A 22624-nucleotide genomic window follows, 5' to 3' on the forward strand; every position below is an offset into this window, starting at 1 on the left:
TCCTTAGCTAATATGTATTGAAAAAGTGGCTTGGAATCATAATCATAAAATTGTTTAGACTATAGGTCTGGAAGGGCACTTCATTAGTTGGTGGGTAATTATGTATACTATTCATGAATATTTTCAGGCAGTATGATCTTTTGGAAGAAAACCAAACAACTAATCTGTGGTGGACATACAAATGTTCACCAAGATGTCTGATTGTCTTCTTCTTTAGGCACGTGCTTCATTGAAGTTAGACACAATAATATGACTTGCTTTATCCAGTGAAATAAGAGAAGTGATTTATGCCATTTGTGGGTAGAAAAATTTAAAGGCTGCTATGAGATTCTTCATGTTCTCTTTACTTGCCATAGTAATTGTGGAAGTGTGTGTTTATCATACTGGGGGGGGGGAGGAAGAAAGACCAAAGCATCCTGGAATATTGAATGATCAAATACAAGTTAGATGTCCTTGAGACTCTCCAAGACTCAAAGTGAACTTTGTGTGAGTGAGGAATAAATTTCTCATGTGTTAGGCCCCCAGGATATTGTTATATAGCCTAAACTCACTTAATCTGATTGAAACATATTCAGACCACATGTGTTGTATCTATAGCCCTATTTTCAAGATCAGTAAAAATAAGCCATTAACTTCTATGAATTTTAGTCTTTTGTTTTAAAATTATGATTTCTAGTCGATGTCTTCCCCCTGAAATTTTGGGGGCAGATCAAATGGTCACATAACAGAACATATATGAGTGCCTGTAAACTGCAAGGAAATAGATTATTGATTATTATTAAAGTAGGAATTATGGCCTCTTCATATTCATTATTTGGTGAACAGTGTTCAGTGATGTGGCTGATTTTTTTAAAAGTTAGGGCTAGAAGACAAAGTCTATTTTGGGGGTGGTGACAAAATGATAAAATTCAAATGCACATATTGATGAATTTTAGGAGAAAGAAATTAGTTGCTTAGTACAGCATAGGGAATAATAGGATATGCTCAACTGTAGTATTGGACAAGGAGTTATAGTGGATTCTATAAAGAAACAAAACCCAAGGATGATAACAATGAGAAATATTTGTTTTAAAGAAAACATAATGTTTTTTAAATCTCTAGAGCTAAAGACTTACACTGTTAATAACCTTCACAATGTGTTTAGCATTTCTGAGATTTCTTACAAGTTCTCGTTGTCAAGGATGTGAGATCTACACTTAAAGTAAATACTGGGAGCAGGAGACCAATATTGCCAGAAATTGAAATGAAGTACAAAGAGACAGGAGTTATATTTCAATCTGTTTTTCCTTCCTGTCTTCTGCCAGTCTGAAGGATATTAAACAGCTCTTAGTGGAGGAAAAAAATGCTTTTAATATTTTAGTACCCATTAACCCCAAAGGTGTTACCATGAACATGATATGATGTGTAAGCAAAGATGAATCACAAGATCTATACTTTGAATCTATATAACTGAGCATCATATATTTACTCTCTGGAAATCTCTTCTACTGAGGGATAGTGCTACCTTTAACATGTAATTTGTAAAATCCCAAATACTATATAAATATGGATACTTCCATCTTCAGGAGGTAGAGATTACTCCTCTTACTCCTGCTAGTATGAATTGGACATAGTGAATTATTTCACAGGAATAGAGAGTACGGAAACCAAGAAATACTAACTTTATAGTAGAGCAAACTAGCAAACACTACCTTATAAAAGTGGCCAAGGTTAATATGATCAGTGATGTCGTATACTGATTGATACGTGTAATGAGAAGGGCACTTTTCTTCTCTATAGTATTCTTCCCCCAAATTCATAATCCTAGTCTAGTCACAAGAAAAAAAAAATCAGGAAACCTAAATAAGGATATATTCTACAATGTCCATCACCCATTTAACCCAACTTCTTGACCACTCCCTCTGGTAACTATCAGTTTGTTCCCTATGGTTAAGAGTCTGTTTCTATGGTTCTTATTTTTCTCCCTATGTTCATTTGTTTTGTTTCTTAACTTCCACATATAAGTGAAACCATGTGGTATTTGTCTTTCTCTGACTGATTTGTTTCACTTATCATGGCTCTCTATGTCTAACCACATCATTGGAAATGGCAAGATTTCATTCTTTTTGAAGGCTGAGTTCCATTGTGTATATATATATATCACCTCTTTACCTATTCATCAGTCAATGGACACATGGCGTCTTTCCATAATTTGGCTATTGTAGATACCGCTGCTATAAACATCCGGGTGCGTGCATCTATCCCTCTGAATCAGCATTTTTGTATAGGTAAATACTTAGTAGGGCAATTGCTGGATCATAGGGTAGTTCTATTTTTAACTTTTTAAAAAAGATTTTATTTACTTATTTGACAGAGGGAGAGAGAGAGAGAGAAAGAGAGAGAGCATAAGCGGGGGAGTGGCAGGCAGAGTGAGAGGGAGAAGCTGGCTCCCTGCTGAGCAGAGAGCCCCCCACCAGCTATGTGGGGCTCCCTTGCAAGACTCTGGGATGATGACCTGAGCTGAAGGCAGACACTTAACCAACTGAGCCATACAGGCATCCCTATTTTTAACTTTTTGAGGGACCTCCATACTGCTTCCCAGGGGGCTGGACCACTTTGCATTTCCACCAATAGTGTAAGAGGGTTCCCCTTTCTCCACATCCTCACCAACATCTCTTGTTTTCTGTGTTGTTAATTTTAGCTATTCTGAAAGGTGTGAGATGATATCTCATTGTAGTTTTGATTTGTATTTCCCTGATGATGAGTGATATCAAGCTTCTTTTGTGTCTGTTAACTATCTGTATGTCTTCTCTGGAAAAATGTCTATTCATGTTTTCTGTCCATCATTAACCGGATCATTTGGTTTTTGGGTGTTGAGCTTGATAAGTTCTTTATAGATTTTGAGTACTAATCCTTTATCTGATATGTCATTTGCAAAAATCTTCTCCCATTCTGCAGGTTGCCTTTTAGTTTTGTTGATTGTTTCCTTCACTGTGCAGAAGCTTTTTATTTTGATGATGTCCCAAGAATTTATTTTTACTTCTGTTTCTCTTGCCTCAGGAGACATGTCTAGCAACAAGTTGTTATGGCCATTGCCAAAAAGGATTCTACCTATGTTCTCCTCTTGGATTTTAATGGTTTCCTTTCTCACACTTAAGTCTTTAAACCATTTTGAATGTTATACACAACAGATGGAATATTGAAAACTATTCCTGAAATTAATGGTGTACTATGTTGGATAATTGAATTTAAATTAAAAGAATAATTTATTTTTGTGGATGTTGTAGGAATGTGGTCCAGAATGATTGTTCTGCACATTGAAATTCAGTTCTCCCAACACAATTTGTTGAAGAGACAGTCTTTTTTCCATTGGATATTCTTTTCTGTTTTGTTGAAGATTAGTTGACAGATAGTTGTGGGTTCATTTCTGGGTTTGCTATTCTTTTCTGTTGACATATGTGTCTATTTTTGTGCCAATACCATAGTATCTTGATGACTCCAGCTTTGTAATATAGTTTGGAGCCTAGAATTGTGATGTCTTCAGCTTTGGTTTTCTTTTTCAAGATCGCTGTGGCTATTCAGGGTCTTTTGTGGTTCCATACAAGCTTTAAGATAGTTTGTTCTAGCTCTGTGAAAAATGCTGGTGGTATTTTTATAAAGGTTGCATTAAATGTGTGTATTGCTTTGAGTAGTATAGACATTTTAACAATATTTGTTCTTCCAATCCATGAGCATGGAATATTGTTTCATTTATTTGTGCCATCTTCATTTTCTTCCAGAGAACAGATCTTTTATCTCTTTGGTTAGGTTTATTTATTTATTATTTATTCCTAGGTATAGGAATAAAGGAATATATCTAGGTATATTATGGTTTTGGGTGCAAATGTAACATGGATCGATTCCTTGATTTCTATTTCTCTCTCTCTGTATTATTGGTGTAGAGAAATACAGCATATTTCTGTATATTGATTTTCGTATCCTGTGACTGCTGAATTTGGGTATCAGGTCTAGCAAATTTTTGTTGGAGTCTTAGGTTTTCTGTCTGGGGTATCATGTTATCTACAAATAGTGAAAGTTTGACTTCTTCCTTGCTGATTTGGATGCCTTTTACTGCTTGTTTGATTTCTGAAGTTACAACTTCCAGTACTATGTTAAATAACAGTGTTGATAGTGGACATCCATGTCTTGTTCCTGATCATAGAGGAAATAAATGCTCTCTGGTTTTTCTCATCGAGAATATTAGCTGTGGGTCTTTCATGTATGGTCTTCATGATATTTAGGTATGTTCCCTTCATCCCCACTTTGTCGAGGGTTTTTATCATGAATGGATGTTGTATTTTGTCAAGTGCTTTTTCTGCATCTATTAAAATGATCTTATGGTTCTTATCCTTTCTTTTATTAATGTTGTATATAATGTTGATTGATTTGCAAATATTGAACCACCCTTACAGCCCACAAATAAATCTCATTTCATTGTGGTAAATAACTCTTTCAGTGTATTGTTGGATTCAATTTGGTAGTATTTTATTAAGAATTTTTGCATACTTGTTCATCAGGGTTATTGGCCTTCTCTTTTTTAGTGGAGTCTTTGTTTGGTTTTGGTATAAGGGTAATGCTGGATTCATGGAATGCATTTGGAAGTTTTCCTTCCTTTTCTAATTTTTGGAATCATTTGAGAAGAATAGGTATTAACTCTGCTTTAAATGTTTGGTAGAGGGGGATCCCTGGGTGGCTTAGCGATTTAGCGCATGCCTTCAGCCCAGGGCATGATCCTGGGGTTCAGGGATTGAGTCCTACATTAAGCTCCCTGCACAGAGCCTGCTTCTCCCTCTGCCTGTGTCTCTGCCCCCGCCCCCATCTCTCATGAAAATAATAGATAAACTCTTTAAAAAAAATAAATGTTTGGTAGAATTCCCTGGGAAACCATCTGGACCTGGACTTTTGTTTGATGGGAGGTTTTTGATTTCTGATTCAATTTCTTTGCTGGTTATTGATCTGTTCAAGTTTTCTATTTCTTTCTGTTTCAGTTTAGTAGTTTATATGTTTGTAGGAATTTATCCATTTCTTTCACATTATCCAATTTGTTGGCATATAGTTTCTCTCTTTTAAGAAAAGGTTTTATTTATTTACTTGAGAGAGAGAGGAGAGTGAGAACACACAAGCTAGGGGAGGGACAGAGGGAGAGGGAGAAGCAGACCCTCCACTGAGCAGGGAGCCCAACTTGGGGCTCGATCCCAGGACCCTGAGATCATGACCTGAGCCAAAGGCAACTGCTTAACCAACTGAGCCACTCACGTGCCCCTCTCCTCTTTTTTGATAAGTCTGGCTAGGGGTTTATCACTTGTATAAATTCTTCCAGTGAAACAGCTCCTAGATTCATTGATGCATTCTACTTTTTTTTTGTTTCTGTATCATTTACTTCTCTGATCTTTATTATTTCCCTTCCTCCACTGGCTTTAGGCTTCAGTTGTTCTTTTTCTAGCTCCTTTAGGTATAAGTTGAGGTTGCATATTTGAGATTTTTATTGCTTCTTGAGTTAGGCCTATATTGCTAATGTACTTCCCTCCTAGGACCACTTTTGCTGCATCCCAAAGGTTTTGTTTTCATTTTCATTTGCTTCCATGCATTCAAGATTCATAATGCTGTGGCCTGAAAATATGCATGGTATGATGACAAACTTTTTGTACTTGTCAAGGCCTGATTTGTGACCCAAGTATTCTATTCTTGGAATGTCTCATGTGAACTCAAAAACAATGTGTATTCTGCTGCTTTAGGATGAAATGTTCTGCATATATCTGTGAAATCCATCTGGTCCAGTGTATCATTCAAAGTCATTGTTTCCTTGTTGATTTTCTGCTTAGACAATCTGTCCATTGCTGTCAGTGGGGTGTTAAGGTCCCCTACTATTATTGTATTATTATCAATGAGTTTCTTTATGTTTATTATTAATCAATTTATATATTTGGGTGCTCCCAAGTTGGGCCATAAACAGTTATAATTGTTAGATCTTCTTTTTATGGATAGACCCCTTTATTATGACATAGTGCCCTTATTCATCTGTTTTATAGTCTTCTTCATGTCTTCTTACAGTCTTTGGTAAATCTAGTTTGTTTGATATAAGTATGGCTACTCTGGCTTTCTTTTGGCATCCATTAGCATGATAGATGGTTCTTCACCCCATCACTTTCAATCTTCAGGTGTCTTTAGGTATAAAATCAGTCTCTAATAGGCAGCATATAGAAGGGTGTTGTTTTTTTAATCTATTCTGACACCCTATGTCTTTTGGAACAATTAGTCCCTTTATGTTCAGTGTAATTATTAATAGATATGAATTTAGTGCCATTATATTACTTTTTAAGTCATTGTTTCTTGAGGTCATCTCCTTTCTTTACTTTTTTAAAGAAGATTTTTATTTATTTATTTATTTATTTATTTATTTATTTATTTATTTATGAGAGAGAGAGAGAGAGAGAAAGAGAGAGAGAGAGAGAGAGAGAGAGAGAGACAGAGAGAACACAAACAGGGGGAGTTGGAGAGGGAGGAGAAGCAGTCTCCCTGGGATCATAACCTGAGCTGAAGGGAGCTTAACTGACGGGAGCCACCTAGGTGCCTTTCTCTGTTCATTTCTAGTCTTTGTTGCTTTTGGTTTTTCTTTCTTATTCAAAGAGTCATCTTTATTATTTCTTGTAGAACTGGTTTAGTGGTTATGAACTCCTTTAGCATTTGTTTGTCTGGGAAACTCTTTATCCATCTTTTTATTCTGAATGACAGCCTTGGTGGAATGGTATTCTTGCCTGCATATTTTTCTCATTTACCATGAATATATCATGCCACTCTCTTCTGGCCTGCGAAGCTTCTGGGGATATATCTCCTGCTAATCTTATTTGTCTTCCCTTGTAAGTTAGTGAATTATTTTGTCTTGTTGCTTTTAGGATTTTTTTTTCTTTATCATTGTATTTTGCAAATTTAACTACGATATATCTTGGTGTTGGCCTTTTTTTCCCTGATTTTGATGGGAGTTCTCTGTGCTTCTTGGATTTGGATGTCTGTTTCCTTTCCCAGATTAGGGAAGTTTTCAGCTATAATTTGCTGAAATAAACCTTCCGCCTCTTTTTTCCCCTCTCTTCTTCTGGGACTTCTATGATATGAATGTTATTTTGCCTATGGATTCACTGAGTTCCCTAAGTCTACATTCATGATCCAATATTTTTCTTTCCCTTTTATTTTTTGCTTCATTATTTCTCATAATTTTACCTTTTACGACACTTATTTGCTCCTCTGCTTCTTCTATCTTTGTGATCATTACATCCAGTTGGTTTTGCATGCCAATTATAGCTCTTTTTTATTTTGGCCTGACTAGTTTTTAGGTCTTTTATCTCTGTGGTAAGGCTCTCTCTGGTGTCTTTATGGTTTTCTCAATCTCAGTTAGTATTGTTATGATTGCTGTTTTAAATTCTGATTCAGGCATATCACTTATATCTGTTTCCATTAGATTCCTAGCTGTGGCCTTTTCTTGTTATTTCTTTTGGAATGAATTCTTCCTTCTTGGCATTTTGTCTAAGTCACTGTCTTCTTCTCTGTGTTAGAAAAGCCTGTTATGTTTCCTGCTTCTGAGAGTAATCATTCTTTAAAGAGGTCATATACTGCCCAGGCCTTTGTGCTTCAGGTGGCATTACTGACATATGCTGTGTGCACTCTGCTGATGTGTTTTTGCCACTCTTTCCCTCAGGTCAGTCCTTTGCAGAGTTTCTCCATGCCTGCAGTGGTTAGTGTTTTGACCTTGTCCATTGTGTGGTGAGTTTTTACTAGGTGTGCTTTGGTCTGCTTGTTAACAGAGACCTGATGCTATTTCCATTACAGTTGAGGCTTTGCAGCACTCTATGATCAGTAGTTGTGTATTAAGGTTTGTGCTGGTATTCTGTGGAAGGGGCCCACTGCTCTGGTTCTTAGGCACACTTGTCCTAGTAATGCAGCAGCTCCAGAGTTTAGGGAGGTGGGGCTTAGTGGGTTAGATCTCCACTGTTGCCACTGTGCTGCTTACTGAAGTTAGTTTATGCTGAGGGGCAGGGGACAGAAATGGCACCAGCCCCCTTCCTCACCCAGGAGAGGGGAGTTCACACCTGTTTGTGTCCATGAAGCCCTCACAGAAGAGCAATCTCCCCTCGTGTGTCCCAGGCGTCTCTCAGATCACTGCCTTCACCCTGTCTCTGTCCGGGCTATCTGTCTGCCCTTCAGTGCAGTACACCTGTATTTATCCTAGGCAGGTTAGCTGAGTTTTAAAACTCTAAACTTTATGGATCTGGTGTGGTGAGGACCCATCTTCATCCTCTGGGCAGAGGAGTCTCACTGCACTGGGACTAGTGCAAGTTTGTCCCAGAAAGGCAGATACTCCAAAGCATAGGAGCTTGGTCTTCGGAGTAAAGCCCAGCAAAAAGCTGGTGTCCAGGTTAGCCACCCACATATGGTATCTTTGTGCCTATACTGAGGGGCGAGGGAGTGTAATGGCACTCTGGCTTTTTTGTCCCCTGAAAGGCAGTGCCACCTCTCCCAGATGCACTCAAAAGAAGGAGGAACCTCTCTCCTAGTGCATCCCAAAGGATCATCAGATTGTACCTCTTGCCCCCCAGGATCCTTCCCTGCCTTCTCTACATGAGCAGTGCAGTGCCCACTAGGCTCCATACCAGCTGTGGCATGGACTTTATCTAAAAATGCAGTCTTTGAGCTCTGTTGGTTGTAAGAAATCACAAAAATCAGCCCCTCTCATTTTTCCAGTCAATGGCTTTGGGAAAATGTTGTCCGTGTGCAATCCCCTGTGCACTTCCCTTCTCTTCTCTCTCTCTCCCTCTCCCTATCTCTCTCTCTCTCTCACCTCTTTCTGTGATCAGGGCTCCCTCCCCTCTGCAGCATCTGAGATCCTTTTCTTCCCCAAATCATGTCTCCGCACCTCCTGCCTTTCACAATGTGGCCTCTTCTCTCCTTCTAGTTGTGCAATTTGTTCTGTCAGCCATCAGATCAATTTAATGGATATCCAGAATGATTTGATATTTATCTAATTGTGTTTGTGGAATGAGGCAAGCCTAGGGTCTTCCTGCTACGCCACCATTTTGGCTCATTGATCCAAAATCCATACCCTCACTTTCAATCTGTAAGTATCTTTAGTCTAAAATGAGTCTCTTGTAGGCAGCACGCAGGTGAGTCTTTTTTGTTGTTGTTGTTGTTTGTTTTTTTAGCCATTCTGACACCCTGTCTTTTGATTGGACTGTTTAGTTCATTTACATTCAGAATAATATTGATAGATATGTATTTTTGCCATTTTATTACTTGTTTTGTTGTTTCTGGAGATTTTCTCTGTTTCTTTCTTGTCCTTGTCACTTTTAGTCTTTCCTTTCCACTCAATGAGTCCCCTTTAATGTTTCTTGCAGGGTTGGTTTTGTGGTCACAAACTCCTTTAGTTTGGGAAACTCTTTATCTTTCCTTCTGTTCTGAATCATAGCTTTGCTGATCTTAGGGAAGCACTCCAAGAGGAGTGAATAATCTCCCCACTGTGCATCTCAGGCATTTTTCAGATTGCCACTTTCACACTTTTGCCTATTGTTTGCCTGCCTTCTCTCCAGGAGCAGTTCTGTGCCCTCCAGCCTCTATCCCAGAGTTTTAAAAAAACTGTATCCCTGAATTTTAAAACTACAGGCTCTAGGCACATGGTGTGGGCAGGGACCTGTGCTGGTCTTCTGAGGGAGGGTCTTGCTGTGCTGGGACTGAGGGAGATTTGACCAAGAAGGGCAGTCATGCCAGAGTGCAGAGGTGTGGGACTTGGAGCAAGCAGGCTAAACAGCCAGGGTTGAAGCCCAGCTGCTCTTGGCATGTAGCTTTGCATTTATGCTTGGTGGGGTGTCAGGAAATGGTGACACTGGTTCCTTTGGCCCCTGAAAAGGTATCTCTGTGAATACTACCTCTCAAGGACATACTCTAAGAAGAGTGAATAATCTCCGCCCCCACCCCTCCACTGCCCAGGCCTTCCTTAGATTGTGCCATCTGCCCCTGAGTTTTTTGCCTGCCATCTCTGTAGGAGTAGGGCAGTGCCCTCAGGGATCTAACCCAGTCAAGTCTGCCAACATTTAAAACTCATCTTCAGGCTTTACTGGTTGCAAGAACTCACAAAAATCAGCTCCTCTCATTTTCTCAGCCAGTGGCTTTAGGGAAGTGTTCTCTTTGTGCAATTCCCTGTGTGCTCCTCTCTCACACACCTTTTTCTGTGACCAGGGTTCCTTCCTTTCCACAGCACCTGCAATCTTTTTCTTACCCAAACCATGTCTCTGCACTTCCTATCTTCTTCAATATGGCCTCTTCTCTCCCTCTAGTGTGGAGGTTGTTCTGTCAGTCCTCAGGCTAATTTCTGGGGTATTCAGAATGATTTGATGGTTGTCATTTGTGTTTGAGGGACAAGATGAGCCTAGGGTCCTACTACTACACCACCATCTTAGCTCCCTCTTTAATTTTTATTTTTGATAAATGCATCATAATAATGAAGATGATAACAGTATGGGAAAATGAAAATGAGTAGAGGATATGTGAGAACTCTCTTGTGTTAAGGTTCTCCAGAGAAATAGAATGGAAAGGATATTTATACTACATATATATGTAGTGTATAGAAGAATGTATACGTCCAAGTCCAAAGGTATTAAAAAAAAAAAAACCCTTACAATGTTCCAGTTCCAGCCAGTCAGAAAGAAGGAAGTTCCCTCTTACTCAAGAGAGGGTCAGTCTTTTTGTTCTATTCAGGCCTTCAAATGATTGAATAGATTTCACCCACCTAAGGGAGCATAATATGCTTTATTCAGTCTACTAATTGGAATGTTAATCTCATCCAGAAACAAATTCATCGACAGAGCTAGAATGTTTGAACAAATGTCTGGACATCTCATGTCCCAGTCAGGTTAATATATAAAATTAACCATCACATCCCTATCCTAACTTTTTAGCTTTTGTATAAATCTAAAATTATTCCCAAATAAAAAAATTCATCTAAAAATCAATCCAGAATGTTTCAGTTATAGTAATGCAGGGATAAAATTGGACAACTGCTATATATCCCTTGTAGGTGGCACTTTGATATGAATCAGTAACAACTGCTCTCAAATCACTGTAGGCTCCTGGAGGAGTTGTTGATTTTAAGTGAGGGTAGGACTTGATGCTATTCATCTCTGTATCTTGAGGAGATAGCAGAGCCCTTGACATTTTTTTTGAATGAATTGATATTATCACCTCATAATAAAAAAAATTAAATTGAATTTTCATGGAAATGGGGTAGGAAACTTTCTCCCAACTTCCTCACAGTTAAAATAGTTCTTCAGGGGAGGTTCTTAGAAGGGTTTTAAAATACCCTTTATATATCAAGTGGAACAATGGAGAAGTAAGTGGCTGCAAATCACACTTGGGAGTCTCCCAACATACAAAAACTGTTCAAGCTGTGTTCCCATGTTTTATGATGTCAGCAAGGGCCTTCTCAGTGAATAATTACAACCTTGTATTTATTCACTATCCATCTTTTATCTTATAATCCAAGTTGTAAATTTGAACATTCTTGTTTGGATTTTTCAAATCATATAACCTAGAGTCCTGTGGATATACGATTTTCCATGTTACTGCAGGATCTTATCACAAAGTACATTCTTAATCATTCTCACATTTGAGTTTAGAGGTGTACACATATGAAGCCTTTTGGCTTACAAGTCATACAATGTTCATTTTGAAATTAAAATGTGCAAGTATTTTCAGGTTCTCTCCTGCTTTATTCTAAAACTGCAAATGAATATTAAATGAAAATCAACAAGAAATATAGAATGTATAATTTTAAATCTTGTGTTTAGGACATATACAACATGAATTGTTATAATAATATTTTCCTATGATTTTTTTTCATTTTTAAAAAATTGTTTTTAAATTCAATTTACAAACATATAGTATAAAACCCAGTGCTCATCTCATCATATGTCTTCCTAATGCCCATCACCCAGTTACCCCTTCCCTCTTCCCACCTCCCTTTCTGGAACCCTTTGTTTGTTTCCCAGAATTAGGAGTCTCTTATGGTTTGTCTTCCTCTCTAATTTTCCCCCAGTTCCCTCCCCCCATCCCTTATGGTCCCTGTCATTATTTCTTATATTCAATATATGAGTGAAGAAATATGGTAATTGTCTTTCTCTGATTGACTTATTTCACTTAGCATAATACTCTCCAGTTCTATCCATGTCAATGTAAATGGTAGGTATTCATCCTTTTTAATGGCTAAGTAATATTCCATTTTATATATACCCCATCTTCTGTATCCATCCATCTGTCAAAGGACAGTTCAGGTTCTTCCACAATTTGACTATTGTGGTCATTGCTGCTATGAACATTGGGGTGCAGGTGTCCTGTCATTTCACTACATGTATCTCTTTGAGGTAAATAGCTAGCAGAGCAATTGCTGTGTCATAGAGGAGCTCTATTTTTAACTTCTCGAGGAACCTCCATACTGTTTTCAAGAGTTCAAATGCAGCAGCTTGCATTCCCACTAGCAGTGCAAGAGGATTCCCCTTCTCCATATCCTTGCCAACATTTGTTGTTTCTTGTCTTGTTCATTTTAGCCATTTTAACTGATGTAAAGTGATATCTTATTGTGGTTTTGATTTGTATTTCCCTGATGGCAAGTGATATGGAGCATTCTTTCATGTGCTTGTTGGCCATTTGTAGGTCTTCTTTGGGGAAATGTCTGCTCATGTCTTCTGCCCATTTCTTGACTGTATTGTTTGTTTCTTGAGTGTTGAGTTTGATTAGTTCTTTATAGATCTTGATACTAGCCCTTTATCTGATATGTCATTTGCAAATACCTTCTCCCATTCTGTAGGTTATCTTTTAGTTTTGTTGACTATTTCCTTTGCTGTGCAGAAACTTTTTAAGTCCCAATAGTTCATTATTGCTTTTGCTTCCCTTGCCTTCATAGATGTGTCTGGCAAGAAGTTGCTGTGGCCAAGTTCAAAAAGGCTGTTGCCTGTGCTCTCTAGGACTTTGATGGATTTTTGTCTCACATTTAGATCTTTCATCCATTTTGAGTTTCTTTTTGTGTATGGTGTAAGAGAATGGTCTAGTTTAATTCTTCTACATGTGACTGTCCAATTTTCCCCATACCATTTATTAAAGAGACTGTCTTTTTTCTGTTGGATATTCTTTCCTGCTTTGTCAAAGATGAGTTGACCTTAGAATTGAAGGTCCATTTCTGGGTTTTCGATTCTGCTCCATTGATCTATGTGTCTGTTTTTGTGCCAATACCATTCTGTCTTGATGATCACAGCTTTGTAAGACAGCTTGAAGTCAGGCACTGTGATACTCCCAGCTTTTTTTTTTTAACACTCCTCTGGCTATTTGGGGTCTTTTCTGGTTCCATATAAATCTTAGGGTTATTTGTTCCAACTCAGTGAAGAAAGACCATGGAATTTTGATAGGGATTGCACTGAATTTGTAGACTGTTCTGGGTAGCATAGACATTTTCACAATATTTATTCTTGCAATCCATGAGCATAGAATGTTTTTTTTCATATCTTTGTCTTCCTCAATTTTTTCATAAGTATTATGTAGTTTTTAGAATAAAGGCCCTTTACCTCTTTGGTTAGGTTTATTCCTAGGTATCTTATGGTTTTGAGTGCCACTGTAAATGGGGTTGATTCCTTAATTTCTCTTTCTTCAGTCTCACTGTCAGTGTATAAAAATGCAACTGATTTCTGTGCATTGATTTTGTGTCCTGCCACATTGCTGAATTGCTGTACGAGTTTTAGCAATTCTGGAGTGTAGTCTTTTGGGTTTTCTATATACAGCATAATGTCATCTGCAAAGAGGGAGAGTTTGACTTCTTTTCCAATTTGAATGCCTTTTATTTCTGATTGTTGAGGTTAGGACTTCTCATACTATGTTGAACAACAGTGGTGAGAGTGGGCAACCCTGTCATTTTCCTGACCTTGGGGGAAAAGCTTTCAGTATTTCCTCATTAAGAATGATATTCGCTGTGGGCTTTTAATAGATGGCTTTTATGATATCGAGATATGTTCCCTCTATCCCTACATTTTGAAGGGTTTTCCTCAGGAATGGATGCTGTATTTTGTCAAATACTTTCTCTACATGTTGATTGCTTTATGAATGCTGAATTGCTCTTGCATCTCAGGATTAAATACCACTTGGTCATGGTGAATAATCCTTTTAATGTACTGTTGGATCCTATTGGCTAGTATCTTGGTGAGAATTTTTGCATCCATGTTCATCAGGTATATTGATCTGTAATTCTCCTTTGATGGGGTCTTTGGTTTTGGGATAAAGGCTTCATGGAACATGTTTGGAGGTATTCTTTCTATTTCTATCCTTTGAAACAGTTTTAGTATAATAGGTATTATTTATTCTTTAAATGTTTAGTAGAATTCCCCTGGGAAGCCATCTGGCCCTGGACTTTTTGTTTCTTGGGAGGTTTTTGAAGACTGCTTCAATTTCCTTGCTGGTTATTGGTCTATTCAGGTTTTCCATTTCTTCCTGTTTCAGTTTTTAATTTATAGGCTTCTAGACCTAATTTGTTGGCATGTAGTTGCACATATTATGTTTTTAAGATTATTTGTATTTCCTTGGTATTGGTTGTGATCTTTCCTTTTTCATTTATGATTTTTTAAATTTGAGTCTTTTTTCTTTTTAATAAGGCTGGCTGGGGGTTTATCTATCTTGTTAATTTTTTCAAAGAACCAGCTCCTGGTTTTGTTGATCTGTTCTACTGTTCTTCTGGTCTCTATTTCATTGAGTTCTGTTATAATTTTTATTATTTCTTGTCTCCTGCTTGGTTTAGGCTTTATTTGCTGTTCTTTCTCTAGTTCCTTAAGGTGTAAGGTTAGCTTGCGTATTTGAGATTTTTCCAATTTTTAGAGGGAGGCTTGTATTGAATTCACTCTTAGAACCATCTTTGCTGTATCCCAAAGATTTTGAACAGTTTTGCTTTCGTTTTCATTAGTTTCCATGAATCTTTTTAATTCTTCTCTAATTTACTGGCTGACCCATTCATCTTTTAGTAGGATGCTCTTTATTCTCCAAGTGTTTGAGTTCCTTTCAAATTTCTTCTTGTGATTGAGTTCTAATTTCAAAGCATTGTGGTCTGAATATATGCAAAGAATAATCCCCATCTTTTGGTATCAGTTGAGACATGATTTGTGACCCAGTATGTGGTCTATTCTGAAGAAAGTTCCATGTGCACTTGGGAAGAATGTGTATTCTGTTGCATTAGGATGGAATATTCTGTCTATACCTGAAATCCAGTTGGTCCAGTGTGTCATTCAAAGCCTTTGTTTCCTTGCTAAACTTCTGCTTAGAAGAGCTGTGCTTGGCTGAGAGTGAAGTGTTGAAGTCTCCTACTATTAATGTATTATTATCTATGTGTGTCTTTACTTTGGTTATTAATTGGTTGATATAATTGGCTGCTCCCACATTAGGGGCATAAATATTCAGAATTGTTACATCTTCTTGTTAGATAGATCCTTTAAGTATGATATAGTGTCCCTCTTTATCTCACAGTACAGTCTTTGGTTTAAAATCTAATTTATCTGATATGAGGATTGCTACTCCAGCTTTCTTTTGAGGTCCATTTGCATGGTAAATGGTTCTCCACCTTCTCATTTTCAGTCTGAAGGTGTCCTTAGGTCTAAAATGATTCTCGTATAGACAGCATATAGATGGGTCTCACTTTTTTATCCAGTCGGATACCTTCTGTCTTTTGACTGCATCATTTAGCCTATTCACATTCAGAGTAACTATTGAAAGATACCAATTTAGTGTCATAGTATTGCCTGTACAGTCTGTTTCTGCATATTCTTTCTTTGGGCTCCTTCTTCACTCACAGGATCCCTCTTAATATTTTTACAGAGGTGGTTTGGTGGTCACACATTCTTTCATTTTCTGTCTATCCTGGAAGTGCTTTATCTCTCCTTCCATTCCAAATGACAGCCTTCTTGGATAAAGTATTCTTGGCTACATGTTTTCTCATTTAGTAATGTGTATGTATCATGCCAGCCCTTTCTGGCCTGCCAGGTCTCTGTGAATAGGTCTGCTGTTAATCTGATATTTCTCCCCATATAACTTAGGAATCTCTTGTCTTGGGCTGCTTTTAGAATTTCTCTTTATCTCTGAAATTTGCAAGCTTCATTATTATATGTCAGGGCATTGATAGGTTTTTGTTGATTTTGTGGGGATCCTATACTTCTTAGATATGAATGCCTGTTTCCTTCCCCATGTTAGGGGAGTTCTCAGTTATGATTTGTTGAAACATATTTTCTGGTCTTCTCTCTCTCCCTTTGGAATTCCAATAAGACAGATGTTATTATTTCTCAAGCTATCACTTAATTCTGAGTCTCCCCTCATGGGCTCTTAGTTGTTTTTCTGTTTTTTTTTCTCAGCTTCCTCTGTTCCATCAACTTGTCTTCTATGTCACTTACTCTCTTCTGTATCATTTACCCTTGTTGTTAGAGCATCCAGTTTATACTGCATTTTAGAGTATTTTTAATATTGGTCAGATTAGATCTCATTTATGCATTACGAGATTCTCTAGAGTCTTTTATGTTTTTTTCAAGAGCCAATAGTAATTTTATACTTGTAATCTTAAATTCTATCTCAACAGTTTACTTAAATCCATATCCATCAGATCTGTGGCAGAGAGTATTACTTGTGGTTCTTTCTCTTGTGGTGAATTCTTCTTTTTAGTCATTTTGTCCAGTACAGAATGGCTGAATGAGTGGGCAGATGCAAAAATATCAACCATGACCTAAGTAAAATACACCCTAGACAAATCCAAAGAGGTCAGGGACCAGAAAATAAAAGAAAAAGAAAAAGAAAAGAAAAAAGAAACAAAAAAATCCCATAACTTATATATCTACAAAATTAAATTGAATATGTTGAAGGATTCCAAAAATGAAGAATATATCTATGACATGTAATTGTAAAAATATGAAAGTCAAAAAGGAAAAAAAAACTTAAAATGAGGAGTTGACAAAATATTGTAGTTAAGACAGGAAAAAAAAATAGTGGACATTTTTGACCTGAAAGATAAATGAATGATACGAAAAAGACCTTGAGTTCTATATACTATTTTCCCTCAGTCATGGAGCTTTCCAGTGCTGCTTGGTCAGTAAACATGTTTTTCCTCTGTTCTTCCAGCTGTTCTTCTGGGAGAGGGGCCTGCTGCACTGATTCTCCGTGTCTGTGCCTGGGCACAGATGCCCTGCTTCTTGTCAGGTGGCTGGGCTCAGTGTAAGCTGTTTGCCTGTAAGGTCTTTGTTCCCTGGAGGCTGCACTTCTCTTGAAAGTGAATGGAAAAAAAAAATTGGAGGCCAGATCTCCAGCTCTGGAATCAAAAGCTTCCAGTATGTCCCACACTGCACGCTCCTGAGGGCAGGTGTGGGGGCACTGATTGTACAATTTGAAGGGCGTAGGTAGTGCGCTAACCAGCTCTGCCTCTTCTAGAGGAAGTGGAGAATTGCTGTGTTCCAGTCCTTCGCAGAGACTGAGCATGGCGGTGGTCCCTGATCTCACTGGGGTTTGCAGTTTATGGCACAAGTTGAGCTTTTTCCCAGGCTCGCTGATCTAAACCCATTTCCTATTCCAATGCTTGGGTACTTTGCCAGCTTAGGTGCCCCTATTCTTTCTGTGCCTCCAGGAATATTGAGACCTCACTGTCCCTCCTGCAATTCTGCCCTATTTCACCACTGAGCACCCTTCAGCAGGAAAGACTCTGTCAGGAGCAGATTTCTAAAGTTCCCAATTTTGTACCCTAGGGCTGAATTGCTTTTCTGCATCCTGCTTACAAAGTCTCCCTCCCTCCCTCCCCCACCATTTATTTTCCAATATGTTCCCTCCATTTCTCTTCTTTGCACTTCTACCTTGCAAGGAGTGGTCATTTTTCTATTTGTACTATACCAGCTTTCTTTCTTTACATCTCAGGTTGAATTCATGGGTGTTTAGAATGGTTTGAAAGTTATCTAGATATCTTTGGGGGACCAGATGAAATGAGCCGGAATGCAATTTATCCATTTAATCCCATTGATGAGGAACCTCTTGTCTAGATTATAATCTAGTTGTTTAGTGTTCCACTCATGTTTGAAGTGGTAAATAGGAGTACTTACAGGAGCCTGGACACATTCTGGGCATGGGAAGAGACTTCCCTTTTACCCCAGTACCATTTAGATGATCTCATTACCATCTGTGATGGTTAATTTTGTGTCAGTTTGGCTAGGCCATTATTTAATCAAACACTAATATAGGTTTTGATGTGGAGGTATTTTTCTTATGTGGTTAATAGCTACAATCAGTTGAATTTAAGTAAAGGAGATTATCCTTGATAATATAGATCTCATCCAATCTCTTAAGGCCTTAAGAGCAAAAACAGGGTTCCTGGAGAAAAAGAAATTCTGCCTCTAGATTACAGAATTAACTCACTTGAATTTCTAATCAGCTGGTCTGCCTGACAGCTTTCATACTTGCCAGTTTCTACAATTATATAAATCGATTCCTTAGAAATATATATATAATATATATATATATATATATATATATATATATATATACATATATATATTTTTTTTTCCCCATTCAGTTTTTCTGGAGAATCCTGCCTGATATACCATCCTTACCCCTATGTTTTTAAATGAAGTTAAAACTAAGTAGAATATAATTATAATAATGGGAGCAATCAGTAAAATTACATATAATAATCTTCTCTTTGTACTCTTCAGCCTTGTCATCAGTTTGGTGGATAGCTGGTCAATGAAATTAGGAAAGCTATTTTCAAAAGTGCATGAAGTAGAAAAGTCTTAATTTAATATTTCCTGGTTCTAATTACAGTGATTGATGGAGGTGTTGCATAATCATATAGAACTGGTCAGAATTTAGAATTGCCTTTCCTCTGAAGGTCAAGTGGTCTACAAGTGGGAAAATGTATATTCTCTCAAAATCCTTAAATATTTTCAAGATACATATATTTCTCATATAACTTTCTATACTGTACATAGCAGAATTGACAATAACATTTTTTGTAATGATAAGCATGTGGCTACAGAGTACTGGAAATGAGGCTAGTATAATAGGGAAACTAAATTTTAAATTTTATTTATTTTGTTTAATTTAAATGTAAATATAAAGGCTACCATGTTGGACAGTATAGACTTTATTATATATATTTTTAAATACAAACCTTAAATTTAAGTAAAAAAAATAAACATTTATGGTGTCACTGTAAACTGGGTAAAATAATTATGGTGCCTTCAGTCTGTTTCTTATGTCAGTTTAAATGAAAATTTCCCTGATTCTGTTTTCTGAAGATAGTATGACATGTATTATTTTGTTTTTATTTTTCTCATTAAACTTTTGTTTTAATGGGTTTCAAAATTCTGTCACAGATTTTTGATCATTTCCATTAAAAAGAGCTAGTTTTAAAAACTAATGACTTAAAATTGCCGCACACACACACACACACACACACACACACAAAGACAAATGTTCCACAAAACATTATGCTTTCCTTTTGAAGGTTTTACAATGCATTGGTATCATTAACTGGTCTTTTACCATTAAATTTAATGGCCAATTGACAAAAACACTTCTGAGACCATTCTTCCACCACTGATTAAGACTATGGTGGCAGGTATTGGGGTTGCTATTCATTTAGGTTTTGAGCTTTCTGGGTAGGCTTGGTGACCTTGCCAGCTCCAGCTGTTTTCCTTTCCACTACTTGATGACACCCACGGCAACCATCTGTCTCATATCACAAACAGTAAATAGCCCAGAGGAGGATAGTCAGAGAAGCTCTCAACACACATAGGCTTGCCAGAACCATATCAATGATGGTAGCATCACCAGATTTCAAGAACATGGGTCTATCTTAAAGCTTTTCTCCAGAAGGATGATCCATCTACTCCTATATCTCAGCAAAGTTTCAAGCAATGTGAGCTGTGTGACAATCCAGCACAGGTGCATATCCAGCACTGATTTGTCCTGGATGGTTCAGGATAATCACCTGAGCCATGAAGCCAGATGCTTCTATTGGTGGGTCATTTTTGCTGTCACCAGCCACCTTACCATGATGAACATCATTGACAGATACATTCTTTTTTTTATTTTTAAAAAGATTTAATTTATTTAATTAATGAAAGACACACAGAGAGAGGCAGAGACATAGACAGAGGGAGAAACAGGCTCCTCCAGTGGAGCCTGATGTGGGACTCGACTCTGGGTCTCTGGGACCATGGCCTGAGCTGAAGGCAGATGCTTAACCACTGAGCCACCCAGGTGTCCCTGACAGATACATTCTTGACACCGAAGAACACATTGTTCCCAGGAAAAGTCTCACTCAAGCTTCATGGTGCATTTCAACACACTTGACTTCAATTGTAACATTGATTGAAGCAAAGCTGACCACCATGCTGGGTTTAAGAACACCAATCTCTACTTGAGCCCACAAGGACAGTACCAATACCACCAATTGTGTTGACGTCCTGGAGAGGCAGACATGAGGGCTTGTCAATTGGATGAGTTGATGGCAGAGTGCAATCCAGAGCTTCAAGCAGCATGATTCCACTGGCATTGCCATATTTAGGGGTAACTTTCTATCCTTTGAACCAAGACATGTTAGTATTTGGCTCCAGCATGTTGTCACCATTCCAAACAAAAATTAATACCAATGCTACTGTGTCAGGGTTGTACACTTCCTTAATGAATTCCTGTGTCTCTTCTAGCTGTAGGTGGCTTAGTGGAATCCATTCTGTTAATACCAATAATTAGTTGTTTCACACCAAGTGTGTAAGGCAGAGGGGTATGTTCATGGGTCTTCCCATTCTTGGAGATACCTACTTCAAATTCACCAACACCAGCAGCAACAATCAAGCCATCACAGTCAGCTCGAGAAATGCCTGCAATCATGTTTTTGTTAAAGTTTCTGTGTCCTGAGGCATCAAAGATGGTCACATAATACTTGCTATTCTAAAATTTCCACAGGTATATATCAATGGTGATACTATGTTCACATTCAGCTTTCAGTTTACCTAAGACTCAGGCATACTTGAAGGAGCCCTTTCCCATCTCAGTAGCCTCCTTCTCAAATTTTCCAATGGTCCTTTTGTTATTCCCACCACATTTGTAGAGCAGATGACCAGAAGTGATAGGCTTGCCCAAACCTACATGTCCAATGATGCCATGAGATTTTTCCTTTCCCATTTTGTTTTACATTTATTTATTTTAAAGATTTGATTTATTCATGAGAGAGAGAGAGAGAGAGAGAGAGAGAGAGAGAACGAGGCAGAGACACAGGCAGAGGGAGAAGCAGGCTCCATGCAGGGATCTCCAGGATCATGCCCTGGGCTGAAGGCGGCGCCAAACCACTGAGCCATCTGGGCTGCCCACATTTTGTTTTACATTTAGTGGTAGTTTACATGACACCTGTGTTCTGGTGGCAAATTGTTGTGAAAAGGAAAACACATCTTATTTTTTAAAAAATTATTTTAAAAGATTTCATTTATTTATTTGAGAGACAGAGTGAGCATGAGAGAGAGAGCAAGGGAGCATGAGTCAGGAGAGGAGCAGAGGGAGAAGCAGACTCCCTGCTGAGCAGAGAACCCAATGTGGGGCTAGATCCCAGGGCACCAGAATCATGACCTGAGGTGAAAGCAGATGCTTAACCAACTGAGCAATCCAGTCACCCTGGAAACACATAATATTTTTAAAAAGGGTTTTGTTCATAATGTGAATGTTTAATTTTTTTTAAATGCAGTAAGGCAACATATAGTTTTGATGTAGTGTTCAATAATTCATCAGTTGTATATAACACACAGTACTCATCACATCATTTAGTACAGCATTTGAAGTGTCCTTTTGGTAGTAATAAGTAGATTTTATCATTTAATAATTTTACATTGCTGGTGCCCCTTCTCATTCATCTATATGATGGTATTCTCCCCATCGAGAATTCCTTTGAGGTATACATACAAAATTGTCTTTTTTTTAACTTTTATTTAGAGTATTTTTTATGTTTGAGATAACACTCATACAAAATAAATGAGTATATATGTATAACATAACTAGATATACATAGCTAGTTTTTACAAAAATATGAATGCATAACAATTTCAGTGATATATATCTTTATCATTTTCAGCTTTTTGGGGGACTGGGTAGTACAAAATAATAAACCTTATTTAGACTAGGGATAAGGGGTCTTAAGCATGTTGAAATCATTCAAACTCTGAAGGGTATTATTCTTTTACTAAGGAGAAGAAAAATATACCTTCAGAGCAACTTCTTGCAAGGTGTACTTTGGGCCATTGAGTATAGGCATATAAACTCTCTTTTTTCATATTTTCTTATTTGTAAGTGAGTCTTCCCAATTAGCCATATTGCCACAGTGGAGATGTTGAACATTTATGAAGAAATCCCTCCTCCAAAACTTTTCTGTGTAAGTCCAACTACATATTAACTTACAGAGGAACGTTTACTTTGAGAATCATCTGAACCAATGACAAAGCCACAATTAGAGGTATTCCTTGGGATTGACATTCAAGAATAAGTTGCTTTTTTGGAGCAAGCTTTTAAAAAAAATAGGGACAAA

This window comes from Nyctereutes procyonoides, unplaced genomic scaffold (assembly GCF_905146905.1).
Source record: "Nyctereutes procyonoides isolate TBG_1078 unplaced genomic scaffold, NYPRO_anot_genome, whole genome shotgun sequence".
Lineage (NCBI taxonomy): Eukaryota > Metazoa > Chordata > Mammalia > Carnivora > Canidae > Nyctereutes > Nyctereutes procyonoides.